This window comes from Zosterops lateralis (genome assembly GCF_965231275.1).
Source record: "Zosterops lateralis genome assembly, chromosome: 1".
In the NCBI taxonomy this organism is placed as follows: Eukaryota; Metazoa; Chordata; class Aves; order Passeriformes; family Zosteropidae; genus Zosterops; species Zosterops lateralis.
This window is the reverse complement of record NC_139762.1, coordinates 112,325,002-112,332,281: the sequence shown is the minus strand read 5'-3', so window position 1 is coordinate 112,332,281 and position 7,280 is coordinate 112,325,002. Positions and strand designations below refer to the sequence as shown.

General features: G+C 46.3%; 1 protein-coding gene across 3 annotated transcripts in view; it reads left to right on the top strand.

The window, feature by feature from the left end:
• Positions 1–4,067: 4,067 nt before the first annotated feature.
• PCMTD1 (protein-L-isoaspartate (D-aspartate) O-methyltransferase domain containing 1) overlaps positions 4,068–7,280 on the top strand; it is a 41,000-nt gene continuing 37,787 nt past the window's right edge. The window contains exon 1 of one of the 3 annotated variants that reach the window (XM_083862598.1): positions 4,068–4,203. The gene's annotated coding sequence lies outside the window, so the exon portion shown is untranslated. Of the gene's footprint in view, positions 4,204–4,522; positions 4,733–7,280 lie in introns of those variants that run through there. The other 2 variants (XM_083862600.1, XM_083862599.1) reach the window with 2 other exon arrangements.

The following is a 7,280-nucleotide window of genomic DNA, read 5'->3' as shown; positions in this document are numbered from 1 at the left end:
AGATGAAACAAAAGTACAGAATGAAATTTGTCTGGGGAAAGGAAATCTAATAAGTGTGGAAACTAGAGAAAAAATAGTTACATGCAAAATGAACAAGAAAAAAAAGCAGAATCATAAAACAGTTACTTCAAAATGACAATGAGGTATGAATATTTTCTAAAAAGCTGTGTCAACATACAAATGTATGCATCACAGTGTGAAATAACTAATTACATGTAGAGCTAAAGTGTAAGTCTCTTATCCTTATCCTTGCACTGACTTTCCAGAGCTAAACAACGAAGTAAAGAAGTTCTTTACTTGGTAGGAATAATCCCAACCTTAAGAAATCCTACAAAACGTTATCCTGTCACAACATTAGTAAAATTAGATTGCATTGCAGAACTTAAAAAAAAATATTTTAAACACTATCAGCTTAAGCTCCACCAAAAATTTTACAAATTAAAAATTTATTAGATTAAGAAAATAGAATATATGTCTAAAATTAAATGTTACTGAAAAATACTTCAATAATTGTTTTATGTTTCCTGTAGCATTTAAAAATATTTGAAAATGCTTATTCAACAACAGAATCTAGAGTTGAAACTGATTCAAATCAAAGTACCTTAAATGTAATGATATATAAATGGTTTTCGTTAATTAGAGGTGTGCAAAAAATATAAGCAATGCAAATGGTGCATTATTTGCTAGCTTTATGCCAAAAAGAAGTGTATTCATGGAATGTAATTTGCAGCACTCTACTTTTAAGCTATTGCCATTGTAATGAAGGCAAATATGTCTAAAGGACAACTTTTTTCTACATAAATAAGAAATTAAATATGCCTAATAAAACACCTACTCAGTATTTATGACATGATCTTTATTTGAAACAGTTTTCATTATAAATTGCTGTGCATATCCAATTTTCTGTTCACTACAGTAACAGTTAAATCTAAATACTTAACCTTAATGACCCCTGGTAGCAAATTTCAAATTTATCTAAAAAATGGCAGTCTTGAGTACTTATCTACTAGATACCTGAATGTTATAACCATCACCAGAAGCACAGAATGAAGATTCACTGGAATCTTCCACATAGTTCAGACTTTATCTGAATGATCATGGAAAAAATAACAAAGCAGCAGGGCAAAATACTGAAAAAGTAAATTATGCTTAAATCTGCAGATACAAAACTTGCGCAGAATAATGAAGTTTGGGGGGAACTTCAGCCTAGCCCATTGTTTTATTAGGGTGAAAGGATGCTCACTGTGCTTCAGTTAAGAATTGGGTTTCATTATTTCAATTACATTCAGTTAAGAAGTGGGAAATATGGGTTTTGAACTCAGCAAGCTTATACAGAGCTTTGATGGGCCTGTCACATAACACTTTAGCTTTTTTTGAGACTATTAAATTACATTCAAATGAAAACAAAGGTTGCCTAAATGATGCACATCTCAAATTCAAAATAACATGACAATAAATATCTTTCATCTCAAGATGCAGAAGTTACATACTGCATCAGAAAATACACATCTTACTTCTTTTTTGACAATGGATGGACAGGCGTTAGAACAGATTTGGAGAACTATGCATGCTCAAGTAAAGTTTTCTGCTAGACTTGAACAGCGAAGCTCCTTTTCAGCTCTGAAAGAAGATGGCAGAATGGCCTTCCTAAATATATGTCCATGTTAACTGCAAATGGAAAGAAACAGCATCAGTCCAAGCATGATAATTTACAGAGGAAAAAAGAGTTATCTGAAAAATTCTCTTAAAACTGAATGAGCAAAACATGGCCATAACTTCTGTCCTGATTGAACACTGATTAAGTGCACCTTGTCTGACAGGCAATTACTACATACTGCTCAGGCACAAGAATAGCTAGGATGTGATGGCAAGAGAAGGAATCAAAACCAGGAAACCCTCACACATATAATAGGCAGGGATATACACACACTTATCACATCTAACTAAAAATTCTTAATAAACTTACAATACTCAAAGCTAGCAAAAATTATTTGTTTATTGATGCAAGGCATATTTCAATGTAAAAATTGAATTTATGTGTTTATTCTCCCTTCTATTTCTCTCATTCAAGGAGCCATCAGTTACACCCCTAATAGGGTGACAATTTGCAGCACTATTTGAATCACTCAGGTCAACTGACAGGAGATTATTTCTGACTCCCAGCCTAACAGAAACGTTACCCCTTATACTGCCAATTCTCTTCATCTCAGTTATTGATATCTACAACCATTGTGTGCTCCAAGATTAACTAATCCTGCCCCCCAACAGAGTAACATTCACTCCTGGCCTCCTACCAACTACACTTTCATGTTCTTCAATTCTCAGGACTTTTAGTTAGAAAACCTGTTCCACCACTACTCAGACTTTGGCTAAAGCTCAAAACTTTATGCCTCTCAGTTGCATTTCACAAAACACTCAGTGCTTACAACACTCCAGATTAAATTATCATTGTAAATGTCTACAAGTTGTCTAAATTAATTTTATTATAACAGCCACTCTACATCTGCAGGTTTCATATGCACTAGCATGAAATCCCTAAGTACTTCACCTTTTGCCTGATCGTTTGGTGAATATGAACTCACTGTTCCTGAAGTGTGAATGTCATCCCTTTTCTGATACTGACCTCAGGCATTTCTTGTTCCTTTTTGCAAGGAAAACAGATTAGCCAAGTTACTACAAGTCCTGATAACCGTATAACTCTTAATTTTTCCAAACACCAGCCAAGCCTACTTTCTCCACTGACTCTCCAAATCCCACATCATTAATCCTTACCAAAACAAATATGAGACAATGCCTAAGAAACATCACCTGAGACCAGGGCTCAGAATGACCCAACACTTCATCACCGTGGGCTTCAAACCTGCACTGGGACCTCAGGCTTCCCTGACTTTCCACTTATTTATGTCTACTTCCTTCCACAGTACTTCTTCCTTTCCCAAATTTCATAAAATCATATAGAATATCCTGAGTTGAAAGGCGTACACAAGGATTACCAAAGTCAAACTCCTGGCCCTGCAAAGGCCCACACCAAGAATCACACCATAGGCTGGACTGTGTTGTCCAAACACTTATGACAGACTTAGTGCCCTAACCACTTAACTGGGGAGCCCGTGCCAGTTCTCCACAACCTTCAGTATGAAAAAACTTTTCCTAATATCCAACCAAAACCTCCACAACATCTTCACCGGTGACCAGAAAGAAACCAAGTGACCCCCCTCTGCTTCCCATGGAATCTGCCGAGTGCTGTCTGGTCTCCCCCAGGCTGAACAGGCCAAGTGACCTCAGCTGTTCTTCATGTGGCATCTCCTCTAGACCTTTTACCATCTGTTCAGCCCCCCTTTAGATGTTTTCTGACATGTCTAATGATTTCTCTGAGCTTTCCCCGTGATGTCTCTTACTTCCTGTAGTTTTCCAAACTATTTTTCGGCCTGAGGCCATTCTCTCGTGGCGTGGGGAGACCTTTCGAGCCCCCCTTACGAGAGGCCCTACACAAGGGTCCTGCAGAGCCGCCGCATCCCCTGAGAAAGGCGAGAACGCCACAAGGCGCGGAGGCCCGGGGAGAGCGGAGCTATTTCGGTCGGGCACCGGGGGCACCTTGCGCATGTTTTTAAATCCGGGCCTCCGGCGCGGCTGCGTGACCCCCGCCGCCCACCCGCGGAGCCGCCGCCGCTCCTCCCCCCGCGGCTCGGCCCTCCCGCAAGCGAACACGGTGCTGCCGTCTGTGCCGGGCGGCCCGCGGGGGACAGGAGGGCCGGGGCTCGGCAGTGCCAGCGCTTCCCGCCCAGGGACAGGGACAGGGACAGCGGGGGAGGGAAGGGCAGCAGCGCGCGACCCCCGCGACCCCGGGGCGGCCGGTGACGAGCGGCCAATCAGGGCCGGGCGCGGAGCCGGCGCAGCGCTCGCTCGCCCCGCCCGGCGGCCCCGCGCGCGGGGGGCGGGGTCACGTGACGCTATGTTTACATCCTCTCAGCTGTCGGGCCCCGCCTCCCCCGCCCGTCCCGTCCCGTCCCGTCCCTCGCACCGCCACTGGCACCGGCACCGCCGCCGAACGCACCGCGCAGCCCCGACCTCCGCTCGCTCGGCCCTTCGCCCGCGCCCGGCCGGAGAGCTCTCTCTTGCCTGCAGTTCTCGCCCCCCCCACCATCCCCCAGGCGGGTCTCGCCAGTGCCGCCCAGCACAGGGTCCGGGCCCGCTGCGGAACGGGTGAGTGTCCCGCACTCCGCGGGGGCGGACAGGACCGCGCTCCGGCCGCGCTGTGCGGCGCGGAGGCCCCGTCGGACGGCCGGGACGGTGGGTTGCGGCGGGGGAGGGGGAGAATGCGGCCCTGCGGCCCCTGCCCTCCGGCCCCTGCCCTTGGCCGGCTCCCCGGGCGCTCCGGTGCCCATTGTCTGCGGGCCCCGCACGCAGGCGCGGGGATGGGGGGATGGGGCGGGGGGGGTTGTTTTCGTGCAGCCGGGACAGGGCCAGGGCTCGCCCTGGGGACAGACAGGACAGGCTCTGTGCGTACGCCCTTGGCAGCCCCTTCTTCTTCCTCCGCCTCCTCCTCCTCCTCTGCCCGACCCCTGCCACCCTTCGCGCCGTCTGCGTAATAAATAATCTCTGGCCCAAAACGGGCTGGGAGGAGGAGAGGAGGTTGGTATAGCTGCCGCGGGCCTGGGCAGCTGTGAGAGGACGGGGACAGGAGAGAAGGTTGCAGCTCGGGATCCAGGCGGGGGATGGTGGCACAGGCAAGGTGAGGGCAGCGCCTGCCTCCCCCCAGGACGGCTGTGCCTTTTGCCTTTGAGGAAACGCTGTGAGAAGGGGAGCCTGCGTTTTGGGGGATTTGTTTGGGCTTGGTTTGTTTGGGCTTGGTTTGTTTGGGCTTGGTTGCTTTTTTCGCTGTCGCTGTTTACAACCTCAGGGTCTTGTGGGGGCTGCGTCTTCCAGGCCGAGGCATCATTGAGGGGTGTGTGATACAACGTTTTGTTTTGTTTCGAGAAAAAACCCGTGGGCTAATGAAGGGTATTCCTCCTTTTGGGAGTGGAGGAGGTGGTGCGGCTGCAGCGAGCGGAAGACACTTTGTTTACATAAATAAAGTGTGTGAAATGCGCGATAACTTGGCTTTTGGGCCGCAGGCCGGGGGGAGTCGGTCGGAGAGCATTCCTGGCCGCAGCCGCCGGGGGAAAGGGGAAAGCTGCCTCTGCCCCCCGCTTGGCCATAAACGCACATTTTGTCTGTGTTTATATTGTGCTCTCTGTTTTGGCTGGGAGAAGAGTAAGGGGAGGAGCAGGAACTGGCTCCGGGGCTGCCACCTCCTCCCGTCTGTTTTCTTTGTTGTTATCTACTCGAGGAGGCGTCCTGGGGTCACGTCTGTAGCCGAGCTGCGGTCTGCGGTGTTAATGGGATTCCTCCTGGGCCCGAAACCTCGGGCCACCTTCTGCAGTGCCTGTGCGGGTCCGTCTGCCCTCCGTCCGCTGCCCTCCCTCCCCCCGCCTCGGCAGCTGTCAGCGGCTCGCTCTGAAGTTGCAGGAAAGGGAAGGGAGGGCAGAGGGGGAAGGAATCTTGGCATTTATTTGATACTCAGTCAGCAGCCTGGGCCTGCTTTGTGCAGCTCTGTCATTAAAAAAAAAAAAAAAAAAAAAAAGGCAAAAAACCCCCCCGCGCATTCCCCCCCCCAAAAAAAAAAATCAAACAAACAAACAACCAAAAAAACTCCCCCAAAACCCAACCAATCAACAACACCAAAAATGGAAACAAGCACCTAAGGTGGAAGAATTGGGGGGTTGCCTGTTTGATAAGAAATTCTTTATGAAAATAGTAAACTGCTCCTGCGTATGGAAAATGCTTGTGTCCTTGCAGTACTTGCCAGTGACTACATAGTTAGTGTTCTTCTGCGGGGTATTTTTTTTTTTACTCCTGTCAAGTAATAAGTCAAGCACAGTTGAACTGCAGACTTTAGCAAAAAGCTAAGGTTTCTTCTCGTAAAGGGCAACAAACATTGTGACACACACAAAAAATACCCAGAATAAGGCCAGTCAGCATTTCAGCAAATTAATGAAGCTGCCCAATTCCTCTTGACCATATGACCTCTGTGTTAGAGAGAATGCTTTTTAAGATGCAAGACGCAAAACATCCAGTGCTTAGAGTTAGTAAATTACAGTGAAGTGTGGTGAGAATGTTTTTGTAACCTTAATCCATTTTGCTTGCAAATGAACGTGTGATATGCTTTTTCTTCCCCCAGCAGGATCATTACCTTACTCTGGGCAGCTGTTCTCTGGAAGGAATCAGGCTTGGATAAATGGAGCTGTCTTCTGCAGAACTCCTGCCTGATTTGTTGGGAAAGTTTGAAAAGTATTTTGGATATGTAGGTGGAAAAACATGTGACAGATCTGTTGGTGTTTTAACTGACTTTGGGAGAATAAATATAATGATAGAAATGTTGCAAGTATGTGAGTGAGGTCAGAGAGCCACAATGAGGGCTTTGGAGATGGACACTTATCCAGATGTTCTTTACAACAGTCAGTGTCCCTCAGAAATGCTAGAAAATACAATTGGATGTTGTTGGGAGATCTGCAGTGGGGAGGATATAATGAAATTGCAGAAACAGAAAAGTGTATGTAATACTGAACAATCCTGGATGGACAAATTTTATCACTGTGTTTGTGCAGGGTTAGGTTCCTTCCCTGCATAATCTCTGATCTTCACTCTAGAATTCTTGTAAAAATCTTCCTACCTCTCTTATTGGCCTTCTCTCTGGATTTTCTTAATCTAATCTGTGTCATGACTTGCTTTAGGTATGTGACTGGCCAGTTTCAATTTTGCAGCATTCTATTTATAAGTTATGAAATGTTGTCATTTTTATAATCATGATCTTGGCAGTTTAGTGGTTTTTATTGTTTAGTCTTCTGTTCGCTTGTCAGTGACTGCCCCAACCTGCAGCTCCTTTTGAAGAGGCTTCTGCCTAATAGGAGACCTAAGAATAGGAGCTCAGTGTCAGGCATGTATTGTAGTTTTCCATGCCTGTGCTGTACCATACCAGAGCAGTCGCTTGGCTGTGTGTCTGTAAACTTGAAGTGCTTTGAGATGGGAAGTGTGTATTCTGAAGCTAAAAATAGGCTTCTTATGCATGGTACCAGTGCAGGTGGAAATCTTAGGGCAAATTTTAAAAACATTAATACAAATGTCTCTTAATGCTAAAAGATGTTAGCACAGAATTCCTACTGCAGGTGCATGGTAGTGCATGGTTCTTGTTTTTTTCCTCCCAGAACCAGGCAATAAAATTTCCCCATGCAGTGTCTCAG